Genomic DNA, 18,359 nt, shown 5'->3' with positions numbered 1-18,359 from the left:
CACACTCTGGAGGCTAGAAGTCCAAGATTAATGTGTCAGGAAAACTGGTTTCTCCTGGGCCTCCCTGGTGGTGCAGGTGGTTGAGTGCAGCGCTATAAAGCTGTCCACAGCCTCTGCAGCGCGGGTTCCATTCCCAGCCAGGATGGTGCAGCAGACCTCTCCTGTCTCGCCCTTTGCTCCCCTCAGCAGTGTATTTCAGTCAGTCTGCATGTTCTGTTCCCCGCTCTGTCTCTGGTGAATCCTCTCACCCTCCCGCACATCTGGACTGTACCCCAGTTCTTGTATGCATGAATAAATAAATCTTAAAAAAAAAAGCAAAAACAAAACAAAACAAAAAACAAAGTTGGTTTCTCCTAAGGCTCATATCCTTGGCTTGCATATAGTAGTCACCTCTCACTGTGTCTTCACATTGCCTTTCTTCTGTACACACATATCCCTGGTATCTCCCATTTTTCTTATGGGGAAACTGATCCTTTTTTTTTAAGATTTATTCACTTATGCATACAAGAGCTGGGGTACAGGCCAGAGTTTTAGAGGGTGAGAGGATTCACCAGAGACAGAGTGGGGAACAAAACAGGCAGATTGACCGAAGTACACTGCTGAGGGGTGCAGCAGGCAAGACAGGAGAGGTCTGCCTCATAATGTGGGTTGCTCCCTGGCTGGCCGGGGATCGAACTCACACTGCAGAGGCTGCGGATTGTTTCATAGTGCGGTGCTTAACCCCTTGCAATGCCAAGGAGGCCCTGGGGACACCAATCCTATTGGATTCGGACCACCCTAACAACATAATAATCACCTCTTTAAAGGTCTTAACTTTACATATAGTAACATTCTGAAGTACTGTTGGACTAGGGCTTCAACATATGGATTTGGATTAACACAATTCAGGGGTTAATTCAGATGCCAAAATGCTATAGCATCTAAGCCTTAAAATCTAGAAAAATGAAACAAAGAAAGATGCAGTTTATACTAATGTTGGAGTAGCAGCCTTTGATGCTTTTATTCTGATTCTCTTTCTTCTCCTTGAAGCATATCATCGTTTGGAATAAATTTACTTTCTGTCAACCCTAGACTATCTCCTAGATGTGAACATTTCAGAAGATTTTAATAACAAGATCTAGATCATGATCAGTGGAGTAGTGTCAGGAGGAAATGTGCAGGGTTAAGTTGAAACAGGGCCGCAGCAGTGCTATAGTGGTCAAAGGACAGTGCCAAAGTAGAGGACAGTTTCACTATCTATGGTTTCTCACCCATGCACACAATTGCAAGACCATTCATGCTCAGGGAACAACAACAATGGGGCTTACTTAACAAACAGGGAAACAAAGAGTTTCTAAGGCCACAGGTGGCTGGCCCCAGATCTTGTCCACAGTGTCTAGGAGTCCCAAACCAAAGGCTGCTCATTCAAGATGGTGCTGTCCTATCAATGAGGGCCTGGAGCTATGGCACACTGGCAAGAAGTGGGCCAGATTCAGCTGGAGGAGCTCACAGGTGGGGCTGCTGAGATGAACCACAGCATTCCACAGCAATAGTCTGAAGGCCTGGCTAGACAGTGTCAGATGCGGGACCAGCCAACAATGGAGGCAATAGCTCTGGCAAGTGGTGCTGGATGATCAAAAGTGGTGGACAGCTCTCAAATGTGATCAGGACACAGAGTGCTAGTCACCTGTCAACAGAGTTAGGCAGCACTGGCCAGTAGTGCCAGTCATCTTTGGTCACCATGTTAGGGGGAAAGGATGTCCTGAGCAAACACCACACAGGTTTTGTGGACTCCACCCCCACTCCAGACCAAAGCCATCAAGACACTGGGAACGACAAGTCCCATCATCACCAAAGGGAGGGTTGCTGGGAACTGAGAGTGGAGTTAAGCAGCCAGTTTTGTTATAAAACCAGACACATGGGCCTTGGGTCATGCTCTTTGGCCTCATGGCTCTTGGCTCTTTGCCAGCTCTCAGTGTGCCATTGGGATTCCAGGTCAGCAGAACAGATAGGACACATTTAAGAATTTATCTCCCTCTTTTCTCCCTGAGTTGTGCATTTCCTCATTTCCCCTTCCCTTGTAAATAAACCTTTTATCAACCGTTTGTGTATGTCTGCAGTTTAGCATTAACAAGTCCCCTTTAAGCGTGCAGGTGAGGACCCACAGTAAGGCAACTGATTTTATATCGGGGTTGTTCTGTAACAGTTGGGTGCCCAATGTGGTTTCCAAATTACACCCAGGGTAGACCAGCCCAAAGTAATTCCTTGTGTTGGTCACCTTAAGCGCACTAGGTCTGCAGGACACTGGTAAAAGTTTTTGTCCTAGGTCTTGAACAGTTTTTTTTTTTTTTTTTTTTTCCTCTTGCATACGACTCTGTCTGGTCTTTCAACCATGAGCCTAAGCAATCTCATGCCTAGTTTAAGTTCTTTCAGTTTTTTCCCGGCCTTGACCTTAAGTAGTCTTTTTCTGTTAAACATCACTACCAGTTTTATAAACGTAAATAATTTAGTTAAACTGTGCTGTGGCACATGATTTTACTTTTGTAGACATACGTGGGCGGTTTGCAAGCAATCCCTGCTTTGCAATCTGTGCTTCTGAGTGGTTTTCTGGTAGTATGTGTGAGCGCTTATATTGTTGCTTCTCTGAGGGCTAGCTGTTCTACTTCACCTATTGAGAATATGCAACAACAAATTCCGGCTCTTAATTTAGCTATGCAACAACAAATTCAGGCCCTTGATTTAACTAGTAAGAGTACGAGGGATGAAAACCTTACCCTTTTCTAGCATTATTAAAAGCTGACTGGAAAAGTGTAAGGTTTTGATCCCTCATACTCTTAATAGTTAAATCAAGAGCCTGAATTTGTTGTTGCATAGCTAAATTAAGAGCCGGAATTTTTTGTTGCATATTCTCAATAGGTGAAGTAGAAATGCTAGCCCTCAGAGAAGCAACAATGTAAGCGCTCACATGTGGGTCAGAGTAATGTAGAAAATAATTGAAATTTTCAGTGATAATAAACATTAACTACAAACCTCAATAAATAAATAAATAAAAGTATGCAGGACCAGATACAGGCTGCCCTCCATAAATTGGATGTATAAAAGGCTCTGCTGATGGCACAAAGAAGGGATAAAACTTCTCCTTCCCATGAGGACTGCAAGAGGGCAGAGTTAGAAGAGAAAGAATATCATTTGTTAAACACCTTAAAATACATCAGGACAAACTCCTTCTCCATGTGACAAGGTCCTTCTTGTGCAGACTCCTGAGGCTGCACAGCCTCCACTGCCTTCTGGGGAGGAAACTAAAATGGCGTCTCTTCCCAACACGAGGCGCGGCTCCTACTTTGGCAGGAAGGGTCACCCTGAAGCAGGACAGTTTCCTCTCTGACAGATGCCCATGGGTGGCTTGAATGAACATGGGTGACCTGCTGGGTACTTTTGGTCACACCATCCTTTTAGCACCGTGGACCTCCTAAATTGGAGGAGCTCTGTCCCTTCATACCAGCAGGCTCCTAAGAGGATGGCGAAATTGTTTGCCTCTATCTTCCTCTCCCACTGCCCTAACTGTGTGGATATACAGTCTATGCTCCAAACTTTGCTGACTCTGGATGAGCAGAGAATGGTATTCAGGAAAGCCAGGGAGGAAGCTGACTGTCTCCACCAACAGGATAGAGAATCCCCAGAGCCAGAGATAGTTGCCCCATTGGCAGATCCTGACTGGGACCCCAACAATGGGGGAATGAAGATGTTAGAGCTCTATAAAAAATGTTTACTGGTATGGTTGCAGCAGGGAATCCCCAAACAAAAAAATTACAATAAAATCTTAGAGCTCAACCAGGGAACTAATGAGGATCCTTTGGAGTTCCTTGAAAGAATTATCCAGACATATACTGACCACACGGATATAAATCCAGAAGCCCCAGAAAACACTAGTCTGATCACTATGGTGTTCATTAAGCATTGTGCCCCAGACATAAGGAGAAAGCTAACAAAGGTGGACAGTGTCACAGAGATGAGTCCACCTCAGTTAGTGGACTTGGCATTTCGGGTTTATAACAACAGACAGGAAAAGTGACTGAAACCTGCAACTGTTTTTGTGCAAAGGGAGCACAGGACAGGGTTTCAGGGAAATAATAACAGACTGAGACGTGAACCCAGGAGTAGTGAACCCCTAGGGAGAAATCAGTGTGCTTACTGCAGGGAAGAGGGACATTGGAAGTACAGTTGTCCCAGATTACAGAGAAGTGGCAGATGAAATAATTACAGAAGACAGGACGGAAGACAGGACACCACGACATGACGATTCACGTAGGGGTTACTGGGTGGAATATAGACAGAGTACAAGGAACCAGAACCAAGGACAGAGGAAAGGAGACAAATGGTAGCCCAGAGTAGAGGCTCAGATGACAATAGGGAATATGGACAGAGAAGAAATCAAGAAAACAATACAGAGGAAGGGAGACAAATGATAATATGTAGAGAAGTTTCAGATGAACAACAGGGGGCCCAGGGACTCCACTAGAGCTAAAAAAAAAAAAAAAAAAGCCCAGAAGGAACTGACCCCAGAGACAAAATCCTATTGGTCTTGTGAATCCCTACAGAGCCTGAGATATTTATTTAAGAAAAAGGAACAAACTTAAATGTTACTGACTTCTTTTCCAGTTATTGCTGCAGGATACCCAAGGATTCACTTTTCTGAAGAAACCCTGAGATGACTAACATGCTCTAACCAATCTCTTTCCTTCCAAAGTTAGGAGACATGAAATAACATCTAGAATCATGCATATACTGGCCATATATATATATATATATATATATATATATATATATATTTTTTTTTTTTTTTACACAGAAAGGATTTTGATCATGATTTTGGTATTTTCTTTTAACTTCATCTTGGCCTATGAATGGGACTGCAGTTGTATAAGATATCCCACGTGTGATAAGTGTAACTAAAGAGCTCTTTGTGTCTATATACTGTATGTCTGTATGTCCTTTCCTTGTGTCCTTGTCTTGGCCACTAGCGGTTGATAAAATGGTATACATGGTGCCTATAGTCATTGAAAAGAAAGAAAAAAAAGAGGTTCCAGTTATGAGAAAAGTACTAAAGGTTATGGTTTGATTGTCAATATTGTAATAGTGAACTAAGCCGGTGCCTTCATAGAGACTGAATATTGATGTTTCTGCTATTTTCTGATATTTATGGAAAAGCATTCCAGAAATCTAAATTCAAGTAAAAAAATTGGTAGTCTGTCATTTGGTTGATAGAAGGAAATTTTGTGGAACCTCAGTAGAACTCCTGAGACACTCCAAAAAATTTATCCCTTTCCTCCTGGGAAAGGCAAAGGAATTTGTCCTATTTGGCTTACCTTGTAAAGTGAAACTGGAAGGGAAGCATTGTCACTTGGGAAAGGGTAACACTTTGACATGTACAGACATGTTCACATTGGTCTTCTAAAATGTGTATACAACCTCTCAGTACCTGATATGTATGTTAATTGCCAATATTCATTGTTGCCTTGCAATATTGTATACTATAGAAATTGTTTCTAGAGAAAATAGGGGGTAAAGGCCACAACAGATTCCTATTGATGGAACTTTTGAGGGTACAAAAAAAGTTTCCTACAAAGAACTGAATAGATCTGGAGATACACCTGATTTTTTTAAATTAAGTTTTGTTTGACATAATCCTGGTAATTTTTTTTGCATTTTGTTCTGATTCAACAAAGTTTTCTTGTTTTGAATGACCAAGATCTGCAGCAAGGTTGCGTTCTTTTTTTTTTTTTTCAGCAGAGCTAACTTTTATTCACATTTTGTCTCCCCTTGATACCAACACAGCATGAAAATACTGGTAGTAAATTTTTTACTACTCATGACAGTGTCTGTTTTTGCATAACTTCCATAAGGATTTTGTCTGCTAAAACTTAAAAAAAAATTAGAAATGAGTTTCATTGTGTGGCTTTAAATGGAGTTCTTCCAGGAACTTGAAATAGAGCTGGACCAAGAAGAGGAGAACCCACTGCTTTTTTCATAGGGTTCCAGAGACCTCCAAGGAAGGTGAAGAAGCTGCCTCCATGAGCGGGACTAGACAACCCAGAAAATGAAAAAGTCCTGATACCCTCAAGGAGAGGAAAGCCCAGGTGGAGTCTGACGAGACCAACTTTGTTCATGAAGCCTACATGGACCAGATGTCAAGAGTTCGCTCTGATCCTATATGGAGTGTTCCAACGAAGCCAGCTAAAATTGCTGTTTAAGTTATTCTGCCCTGTGATTTTATGCAAAAATAGGTAAAATGGTTTAAAACTAGATTTGGTTTGCAAATTTTTTCTATGCTGTTGAAAAAAATGGGATCAAGGTTGAGAGAACTTGTTTTTACATAAGTTGAACCAATTTTAAGATTTTTTTTCACTGTGATTTGATATCTTTGCTCTTTTGTTTTGGCTAATACCTCCAGATTTTTTTTTTTTTTTTTTTTTTTGGCTTGGACTGATGAACTGTTTTTCCAGGAATGGAGGACTTTTGCTTTCCACAATGGGCAACACCTGGAGAGACTGGTTTTCTTTCAAACTGGAACCATGAAAAATTTTAATCTGAGGCTGCACCCCAGCATCCATACATTTGACCTTCATTACCATGTAAATGGTGGCAAAAAGTGAAAGGGGGGAATTGTTATGGGGAAAGGATGTCCTGAGCAAACACCGTACAGATTTTGTGGACTCCACCCCCACTCCAGACCAAAGCCATCAAGACACTGGAAATGACAAATCCCATCATCACCAAAGGGAGGGTTGCGGGGACCTGAGGGTGGGGTTAAGCAGCCAGATTTGGTATAAAACCAGACACATGGGCCTTGGGTCATGCTCTTTGGCCTCATGGCTCTTGGCTCTTTGCCAGCTCTCAGTGTGCCATTGGGATTCCAGGTCGGCAGAACAGGTAGGACACATTTAAGAATTTATCTCCCTCTTTTCTCCCTGAGTTGTGCATTTCCTCATTTCCCCTTCCCTTGTAAATAAACCTTTCATCAACCATTTGTATATGTCTGCAGTTTAGCATTAATAAGTCTCCTTTAAGAGCATGGGTAAGGACCCACAGTCAGGCAAACGGTTTTATAGCGGGGTGGCTCTGTAACAACCAGAAGTTGGTTTCAGAAATACCAGTGTTAAAAGCTCTTTGTGAGCTCTAGGAATGAACCAATAGCACAATAGCTTTTGGAGACACCGAGCTGTGGCCTATGTGCTACTTTCAGGTGATGTCAGAGGCAGGGCAAGAAGTAGGTACAATGGCCAGGTCTCTGCAAAGGTCTTCAGTTTCTCTTCTTTCTTTGGAGGTCGGCTAATAAATGCTTCTTCTTTCTTTGGAGGTTGGCTGCTGATCCTTATTCTTTCTTTGTTCTTCAGAGGCCAGTAACAGAATGTCTAAGCTGGTTCCTGCCCTGCTTTATATCTTCTTTCAGGGTCCCCCACCCTACAAGACTAACTGAACTGTTTTCAATCCCAAATGTCTGAATGGATCATTAGCACCAATCAGTTTGTTCTTATTTTTAAATCTAAATAATTAACTAATGACTTGTGATTGAACCTGATTGATTCATTTAACTTATACTTGATTGTTTCATTCTATGACTTGGGCACCAAATATAAAATGGAAAACTTGGTGCTTGCACATATGTGACCAGTCCTGATCTCACTATAGGCTCAATGGCTTGTGAGCTTCAAGGAACCACAGCCAGAGCCAGCCTCAGTGGGGCCAGAGGCATGCTGTACCTGACAGCCCTTAAGTGGGGCTGGGTATAACATAAAGAGGGAGGGGTACTGAAACAGGCTGGGACACAGGTCCCAGTTGCTTTAGGGTATGCCTTGTTGGGAGCTCGCCATGTTGGGTAGGATCGCTACAGGCCTTTCTACTACCTGCAGTCCAGGAAGTGCAGCACTGGAGATTGCTTATTGGCGCCCCATGCTCTTCCCTACAGCCCTGAACCTGGGCTGGCAGTCTTGCTGTTGCTTCCTCTGCCAGAGGAGCTCGCTCTAGCACAAGGAAATTTTGTCACTTCTCTCCCAGTGGAGCTGGGGTGCTGCATGGCAGGTGCTGCATGGCAGGAGAACCACTGCCACTGCCACAGCCACTATCACTGTCAGCCTCTGCTGGCAAAACGCTGAACACTGCTGCCAGTTCCATTGCCAGCACACAGCGCACTTCTGGGGCTAGTCACAGGAGCAGGGAGATTTGGGGGAGGTAAGGAGGGGCTCAGGCACTCAAACCCAGCTTGTACCAGGGACAGGGCTGCCTAGAGGCAGCATACTCTTGTGGCAGGCATGCTACTGCCACATTTAGAGTGTCACACAGGACAAAAAGCCACCACTGCCGCTGCCAACAGCTTTCAGCACCCTCCACTGACCAGTCTTCCAACTGTACTCACTGAGGGTGGAGGGGGAGATGGGGATGGAAGGTACATACATCAACAAAGCCAGCTCATCTCACTACTTAGGTTTCAGGAAAGAGCTGATTTTACCCTGCTGCTTGTGCCCCCAAGGATGTAGTTTCATAATCAGGAAATGAAGCCTTCAATTCCAAGGCCCAACAATGAGGGCCTGGCTAAAAAATGACACATTTGTTGCAAGCCAATCTGTTTTCTTTATTTGACTTTCCAGTCATCTTTGGGGCATACAAGATTTGTACAAATAACTCCAGACAAAGTTCTTAAAGCTTTATTGGACTTTTTTTTTTTATTTTTTGGCAGATTACCTATATTTCATTCTTCTTGTTAATGGTGACAGAGAAAATTACAGAAAGCATAAAGAATGCTGATGTGCCTTTTGCCTCAGAGTTTACTAAAAATTCATCAGATTTTTTTTGAAGTTTACCCTCTAGAGCAAAAGTTTTTGGTATTAGCGGTAGTGGTAAGTGAGACATATGGATTTTTAGGTCAGAAGCAATCTGTCTTTTTTTTTTTTTTTAAAGATTTATTTATTTATTTATACAAGCACTGGGTACAGTCAGAAGCGCGGGAGGGCGAGAGAATTCACCAGAGCCAGAGGGGAGAGCAGAGTAGGCAGAAAGACCAAAGTACACTGCTGAGGGGAGCAGCGGGTGGCAGGAGAGGTCTGCATGCCATGTGGGACCCTCACCCGGCAGCCGGGGATTGAACCAGTGTTGCAGAGGCTGCGGGCAGTTTTGCAACCCAGCGCTCAACCGCTGCGCCACCGGGGAGGCACGCAATCTATCTTTTAACAATTGACAGTTAATAGCCACACATTAAGTTTACTTGGCTTAGACTTATCTCTCCAATCCACTGATTCAAAAGCAACAGTAAAACAGCGAGAAAGTATAAAAATGAACATGCTTCTGTTGAGTGATTTCCCTTAGCTATTACATTGTAATATTACCTGGCAATACCCCTGCTTTTCCTTTAGTTTTGTTAATTGAAGACAAAAATTAAAGAGATTTATTTGATTCATCAAATCATAAAGCTAAGCAGGATCACAAGAGCTTGTTCAGTTAAATCTACTAGGAAAATTTCAATGTGACAAAACCATCAAAGTTTTCCAGGGAAGAGAGGCAACATTTCTTATATGTTTACTTGTTAGGAAAGTTTCCCTGGTAAGAAAGTTTCCACAATCACTTTCTTACCAGTGTTTGAACTTGAATTAACCTCATATTTTAACAACTCCCCTACCAGATACTCAGTCTCAGAAAAGGCCTAGTATTCCAATATTTTTCAAGAAAGTTGACAAATTGAACTCTGAACTTTGACCCTGGTTACCCTTGAAATCTTGATTTCCAGCATTAATCATGGCCACAGTTAGAATAGCTCTTAACCTATAACTGTTTAAAACATTCTTGACTAATGGAAGACTCACAGTCAAGCCCTTGAAATCTGGACATTAATTAATGCTGGTCATGAATATGAAATTCTAGAGGGAATAATGTATAATTTTTTTGAAATCCAATTGTTTTCTTATAATTGATTGTTTATTTAAACAATTTTCTTTTCACTCTGCTGTGCTGTTGCATGACTAGTTAAAGCACACTTTACTCTCTTTTTCTATGGTCTCCCATTTTGATTGCTTCCTCTAAACTTTCATCAAAGAGACTTAAGATGCTACTTTGCTGACTTTAAAAATAGAAAAAGGTCACATGCCAAGAATGTTGCCTCTCTTTGCTTCTGTCATTACATTGTCTTTTCTCTTTGTTCCTTTGCCTCCCTCTTATCATGACCCTGTGATTCCATTGGGCCCCCCAACATATTCTAAGAAATTCACCATATCAAGATTCTTAACTTAATCACATCAGCACAGCCCCTTTTACAATGTAAAGTAACATATTCACCGTTATGGGGGTTCCTCTAATGGAGTATCTATCTTTTTAACTTTTTTTTTTTAAAGATTTATTTTTATTTATTTATACAAGCACTGGGTACAATCAGAAGCATGGGAGGATGAGAGAATTCACCAGAGCCAGAGCGGGGAGCAGAGCAGGCAGAAGGACCAAAGTACACTGCTGAGGGGAGCAGCGGGCGGCAGGAGAGGTCTGAGCGCCATGTGGGACCCTCCTCCGGTGGCCGGGGAGCAGCCGGGGATCGAACCGGCACTGCAGAGGCTGCGGGCAGCTTCGCAACCTAGAGCTCAACCGCCGCGCCACCGGGGAGGCCCTATCTTTTTAACTTTTAATATCTCAAAACAATGTGTATCTAAAACTCAGGGTTCACAGAGACTTTTTTAAGAAGATTTATTTATTTATACAAGAGCTGGGGTACAGGCCAGAGGCACAGAAGAGTGAGAAGATCCACCAGAGACAGAGCGGGGAGCAGAACAGGCAGATGGACTGAAAGCACTGCTGGGGAGCAGCGGGCAAGACAGGAGAGGTCTGACATGCCATGTGGGTATCTCCCTGGCCGGCTGGGAATAGAACCCACGCTGCAGAGGCTGTGGACAGCTTCACAGCCCAGCACTCAACCCGCTGTGCCACTGGGGACGCCTCACAGACACTGTTTTGATCCTCTCTGTATCTCTGCAGCAGAATCAATTATTTGAGAGCAGGTAATACATCTTGCTTGTCTTCATGTCCCTACAATATTAAATCAGATGCCTTGAACAAAGAGGGTCCTCTACTACGTTTGCTGAATTATTAACCGTAATTTTCTTTGTTTCATCTTAGATCTTCAGAAATCATTTGGGTGAGATTAAATGTTCATAAATCAGAAATGTAAAGGGATTAGCTGGAAGAGATGGTTCTGGATGATCAACAAACATGGTCATTACGAGAGACGGGCTCACAACATCTAGTTAAGCCACAGCCCTTGCTCACACAGCATCCGACCCCTCCTTGATCTAGCATAAGCCTTTCATATAGAAGCTGAGAGAACATTTGTTTAATACATGGAATTAGTGATTGAATAGTGTGTTTTAGGTCATACATATGTGTGTGTATGTCTTCTCATGTATGCATTGGCATATGCATATATTGTGTGTTCATTGATGTGTGTTGTGTAACTCAAAGCATTTGAAGCTTAAAAATTACTAAAGTTACACTGCTTTTTAAATTCTTCCTCAATAAGAGTTAACAGTGAAGAAAAGTAGGACTACAACTTAAATTCCTGTTCACCTAAGCAAACATCCCCTCCGTCTTGGTCCCCTTCTACCTTAGAGACAATGGTCTCCTGATAGTCTAGACTTAGTATTTCACCAGGAATATCTGAGTCTGAGAGAAAACTCATGCTCAGCCAATAGAATTTCACTACTGAGAAGCTCAGTGTCAGGCCCTTGCCTGACTTATTTTGATACTTTGCAGCTGCTGACTTATGTTCCAGAGCAGTCAGATGCACATGTGGCTTTGCACTTAGTGAGCCCAAGGCAGATCTCCATATGGCAATGCCCTTCCATTTGTGATGCATCTACATAAAGGAAACCTAATGAAAAATATCAGAATCATATTTGCTATTGGTACTCGTGTGAATGTGTACATTTTTTTCTGAGAGGAAGTTTGGTAAAGATTTAAAGATTTTAATTATGTATGTATCATCTCCTATTCCCACACAATTTAATTTCTAGGAATGTCCAAACCTACCTCCGCAAATATTGTACAATGTACACCTGAACACAAAGTTAATTTATGCAAGTGTGCTAACTGCACAAATATTTCTAGTAATAGATAATAAGAAACAACTGAAAAGTTTATCAATATGTTACTGATTATTAAATTATGATATAGTCAAAAAATCAGAATACTAGGCAAACATTCAAAATAAGAGAGAGATAGACAAATTCACATGGAAAATTTTATCAGATATGATGTTAGGTAATAAATAAAAATAAAACAAAAGAAAGTAAAAAATCAAATTGAATTCAGGGTAGTAATATAAAAAGAAAAACAATTCAGCTTCTGAGAACAGGATGATATGGTTATACATGCAAACTGAAAGATCTGAAAAAAGAGGTTATCTTTCTGGGACATTTCACCTGTTTTGAACATTTGAACTTGATTTTGCAGTTATGTTTTACTTTCATTTTTGAAAAAAAAAAAGGAAAAGAAATATATTTCTGAAAATACAGCAACAGATGCTATGTGAATTTTGAAAACAAGGAAAATGAATAATGGACATTTGGTAAGAGACCAAAACAAAAGACAGCCTTCATTTAAGGAAACAGGGAAACCAAGAAGGAGGTATCACCCACTTGTTAACCTTACCAAAGTCAACTGCTTTTCATTTCTGCTCACAAAGTGACAACATTCACATAAAACTGTTTCTCAATGACATAAGGATGTCAAGTTTCAACTCTCTACAAACAGACTCTTTTCAGTGCTTTTGCAGCTTGACAATAATTTTTTAGAAATGTCTCAAAATTTCCAGTGTGGGCAGTGTGAAAAAGACCTTTTTGTTATTCAATTGGATATAGGATCCCAGATAATATTAACAAGTGGATATTTAAAAAGTGGATTTTATTTGACTACTTACTTCTAAAATGGTTCCATTCATTAATTTAGAAGGGTTTTTCAGTGACTTTCCTTTTTTCCTTAGGTCCATGTATCCCTATAGATATATATTTTTTGCCTGTTCTCTAGAATCTAATTAAGATAGACTCCTTTACACATGAAAATATTTTTAATTAAGTTTGACCACTAAAGCAGCAGAATGATCTCAAACTTATTTTTGTATATATTATTCTATCTGTTTAAAAGTCAACATGCAAATATATGCTTTTTTTTTAATTTTTCTTTTTTAAATGAGAAGGTCTGAATATGAACCCGGCCTTTATGGGTGGTTCCAGGTATAGCATCTGTTTACAAGTAATGAATGACAGACACCTACCTCATTTTTGTTCCTTAAAAGTTTCTCAAAATCAATCCTCCAGAGCACGAAGGAGATGCATTCAATAGGCGCTCAATTCTGATTTTTCTAACTGACAGTTTTTTGAAGATAGGTTTGTAGCAATCGTACACATATATAATAATACATAATTTTATAAGAGCTGTGTAATTTTGTAAGAACTAAGTTTTAGCAAGCATAATTCCATTATTTTAATCACCAATATTCCTACCATTATCCATGGAATGAGAACTACAACATTATACCCATTGTACCTTTCTACCCTATCTAGAAACATGATTTGTCCAATATATAATAATAAATCTGGTAATCTGTTTATTCAGAATTTCAATTCAACCAAATACCCAGAAGTACAACTATTTTTCTCTGATTCTCATCTCCATTATTGGCACTCTTCTCTACATAATTGCAATATCTTCTGCTATAATGAGGCTAGAATTTCAAATCCTTGTAAAATTCTCTCTTTGGTATCATAATAAGAATTTATAAAAGCTTGATGTTATTGATTTCTAATTGGAATGGCCCTTTTCTCCATAATCATAAAGCTCTTATCAGAGACCAGTGCATGAGGCAAAGACCAAAAAGTCAAGAAAGAAAAGAAAGAAGAAAGCAATTCAGTGGCTGGGTTATAGGATATAAAGGATCAGAGAATTCTGAGAGATTTGGAGTGCTGTAAACATCTTTCAGCTCTAGGCAGGTCCAACCACACTCTCAGCTCTCTGCTCCTACACCCACAAACTTCCACTTTCAACACGTGTACTCAGTTCCCACTTATCCACTCACCTACATAAATGAGTTGACCACATATGTTGCAGGATATCAGTGAAAATACTTTACAGATGAAAATACCAACTCATTCTTTATTGCTTTGTTCATTCTAAGATCTAAAGTCACTCTCTACAAGAAAGAACACAAATATGTCCTGTTCATCACAGGCAGTGCAGCAAGTGACTATGTTTCTGAGGACAAGGCCTCCTTACATTAAGAAAGTGAAACCAGTTGTTTTGATGCTGCAGATCTGAGCTCATGCTTAAAGTACAGCTAAGTACCTTACTGATGAGACCATTAAGGTCTTTTGTGAGAAGAAATGAAGAAAATTGAAGTTTTGGATAAAGTAGAAGTTGGAGTGAAGTTAGGGATATTGGGAAGAAAGGGAAGAGAGGGGAGGATAGAGCTCTGGACCAGGACACTATTCCACCATCACCAAGGATGTACCAGGCAAGGGGCCAAGAGAAGGCCTTCCAGAGGAGGTTATTATTTCTGTTGTTTTGTAAAATATATCAGCCTATATAGCTTCATATGTTTATATGAAAACAAGCTGTAATTTAAATTTTAGTGGTGCTAATTAGCATATTAAATGCCCTAATCAGAAGTTCTCATAAGGTCAATAGCTCCAAATATTTAGCTCCAAATATTGCTTTTAAAATATATACCAGAGAGGTTTTAGTCAGAGTAAGGTATGCTAGCAAGTGATTTTTTCAATTGGAATTAGAGATTTCTAAGATAGATGGTTGTCCAGGAAGATTTAGACAGTTAATCATTGCCCTATATGAACGAGGTTTAAGTTTGCAAGTCTAGCAGTTCAACATCTTTGCCCTTGCTCTGAAATGCCATTTCCCAAAATGATCCTATAGTAGTGAGTATTTCTTGGTTTTTGCATAGCACAAGCTTTTCCTATAAAGTGTAGACTAAGTCTGCAGAAAGATTAGAGAATGAGTACATAGACATCTTTAAGAATCAATTCCATGAATTGTTTGGTGATCTTTTTGTAAGCAGGGCAGCACTGAGTCTGAGATTTTTTGTTTGTTTGTTTATTATATTATACCACTTGGTAGAAAGGTTGTTCAAAGAAAGCATAAGGCTCCCACCTATTCTAATATTAAAAGGCTACTAATATTCCCAGAAGAAACTTGACAACTAGTTAAAGCTAGTTTGGCTTAAGTGAATACTCAAAGGAGGGATAACAGCTAAAGAATCCAAGAGAACTTGTTTGTTCACCACCAGGCACACATGAAAGGAAAGCTTATTTCACATTGGCAGCATTCATTGTTCAAATGTGAGGCAAGACAGACAAGGTTCCTGGAACTGGGAAAGCTCTAGAGGGCTCTTGATTCCTCTCCTGGTCATTTCTACTTAGTATGCCTAGAACTAATATTTCCATGATCACCAGAAGATTTTTCTTACAGGCTCTATAGCCCTTGGATATCCTGTAGACTCCAGAAGGAAGTCTTCACTCTTCCTGGTCTGAGAAGTGGTCACCTAATTTTGGTCCTATTAGTCCTGGATGCCCACAGGGAATGGAGATTGGGGAAGGACATTCACACAAGAGATGATTTGGTAACAATATTTTTCACAAGACAAATATATATATATTTTTTTCCTTAAAGATTTATTTATTTATTTATACAAGCACTGGGTACAATCAGAAGTATGGGAGGGTGAGAGAATTCACCAGAGCCAGAGGGGGGAACAGAACAGGCAGACTGACGAAGTACACTGCTGAGGGGAGCAGCGGACGTGGCAGGAAAGGGGTCTGTGCGCCATGTGGGACCCCTCGCCCAGCGGCCGGGGTTCTAACCGGCGCTGCAGAGGCTTCCAGCAGCTTCGCAACCCAGCGCTCAACCGCTGCGCCACCGGGGATGCCCCAAGACAAATCCATTTCTATTAAGAATGTTTAGGTAATTATAAGAAGAGGCTAGTGAGGGTAAGCCATAGTATGGGATGGTGGGCAGGGGGAAACAACAAGGCTTGTGAAACTAGTAGATAAAATAAGAACAAATAGAAACAATCAAAACAGCAAAGTTGTTTTCAAAAACAAGTACAGAAAGATCACTTTGCCAAAATGTTATTCAAATAAAATACAGGCAAACTATTTTGTTAATGTTCAAGACAACTAGATTGATTAATTGGGAGATGATTTTGTAAATCTTTTGCTAGAATTCCCTTTCGTATGGGTAAAAGAAAACTGACAATAAGGTCCCTAATTTACCACAGATGATTATTGAGAAACCAACCCAGAGTCTGGGGACAGTGCTAGAGAACTGCTAGGGATGGAATGATGCAAAGGGAGGAAATGCCCTAACATTTTAAGAGGAAATAAGACATAGTGAAGATTAATCACTACTGAATTTAATTTAAATCTCAGGGCATTTTCCTAAGCACACAGAAAGGTACAAGATAATCTTTTAAAACTGATCTGTGCCACAATCAAACTATTATTTCCTTTATCACTATGCTTTCTCTATAGGTAGATGGGCTGCTTTATACTTTGTGCGTGGCAAAGTCTAAATTCTTAAGACAGGGAAATAGAGACAGCAGTTTCAAAAGCTAGCCCTTGGGCCAATGCCAAAACAGCTATTTAAGTGTCATCTGGGATGTTTTCTCCATGGTCCAAGATGCCTATAGGCTTCACAGTCCTGTAGATTATGAAGTGAATTCCAGAAGTCAAGAATTAATAAGCTCCCTACTTGTCACACATGCCCAGACAAGTGTGACATGCCTCATATACAATGACAAGTTGATGAGAAATGTCCCAGTCCCAGGCAGGCCTGTTCCAATTATCATTTATTGGTGCTTCAAATAAGGATAACAAGTTTATCAAATTTAAGATTACATAAGACTGGACAAGATAGTACACAAAATTATCTCAGTGTATTAAGTCTAAACAGATAAAGACCAAAGACTGGGTTAGAAAAAGGTCTGTCACTAGTATTTTCATATCAACTTTAATTTAAATCACATGGGAGGCACCCAAAATTCATTTTTAATTTGTAGTCATTTTGTATTAGAAGGTCAGTGAAAAAGAATACAAGGATCTGCTGGCCATGGCCAAGGTCTTTCTTTCTGGGCAGGGTGACCATTACATGTCTTGAGAAACAAAAAATCAATCAAAAAATGGTTGGCAGAAATGGTGGGATTGCAGATTTCTGTAGTACACAGGAAGAAACAGATAATGTGTATGACTTGAATTCAAGTTTGGTCACATGACATTCCTTTCTTGAAGTTGTGGAATTAAGTTTGAATAAGGTATATTGCATCCCATCAAGATCTAGGTCAAAAGCTCTGGTTATTTGTATTTTAGTTAACTAGGATTGTACTCACCCCTTTAAAAGTAAGCATCTTTCATGTCAGAATTGAGAATTGGGTAGAACTATATTACAAAATTGAAAACTAATAATATTGATATTTTAAATAAAGGCAATTTAAAGATCAATATTTTGTGTACTTATGATATTCTAGAATTGCTTTTGAGTAATAGCATTAAACATCAAATTAATATATCTACTTTAGTAATTGATTCATACTTGTGCTTGCTGTGGTATTATTATTAACTAATGGTATAATATTGTAACACAAAAGATAATTCAGTATTCATATTTTAAGCTGATTTTATTAAATTTATATGAAAATTTGCCAATCAGGCAAGTTATTCAGAAAGGAAATAAAATATATTAATCTTATAAATGTAAAATAGGTGAAGGTATTTAATTTACTGGTTTTAAATGGGATACATTATTGTTCAAAGGCCATTAGACTGCTAAAATTGCTAGGATAACTAGAATACTAGGATTAATAAATTAAATTTAAAGTCTAAGGAAAAAAGAGCTTATTAAAATTGGTGACTTTAATAAAGACAATATGAAATTTTGAAAACAAAATAGATGCCTAACAGTCGTTTAGAGAAGCTATCCTTGAGCGATCTTAAAATCTCACATCAATTTATCCAAGGTCAGGTGGACAGCAGCAAGGGTAAATATGACAAGGCTGGAGGTTGTGCTTTTTGGCTCTATCAGTGGACTCAGCACACTCAGCGCACCCAGAGCCGCTGCTGTCTTGTAGTGATCAGAGAGGAGATCTGCCTGACAGAGGACACTGGTCACCTCCTTCTGATCTCCACTAACTGGTCTCGACACATTATGTTCACTCCTGGAAGCCTATTTCTAAACCCACGTGTAACAAATGTCCTGTGCCAATTTGATCGTTTACTGACTCTGAGTTTCTTTTATGTAGTTGTAATCAAAGCAGTTCTCAAGCAAATCCTGCCCTCTGTCTACCAACC

Source organism: Talpa occidentalis, unplaced genomic scaffold, assembly GCF_014898055.3.
Source record: "Talpa occidentalis isolate TD23 unplaced genomic scaffold, MPIMG_talOcc4v2.1 talOcc4.6, whole genome shotgun sequence".
NCBI lineage: Eukaryota > Metazoa > Chordata > Mammalia > Eulipotyphla > Talpidae > Talpa > Talpa occidentalis.
This window is presented reverse-complemented; position numbering follows the sequence as displayed.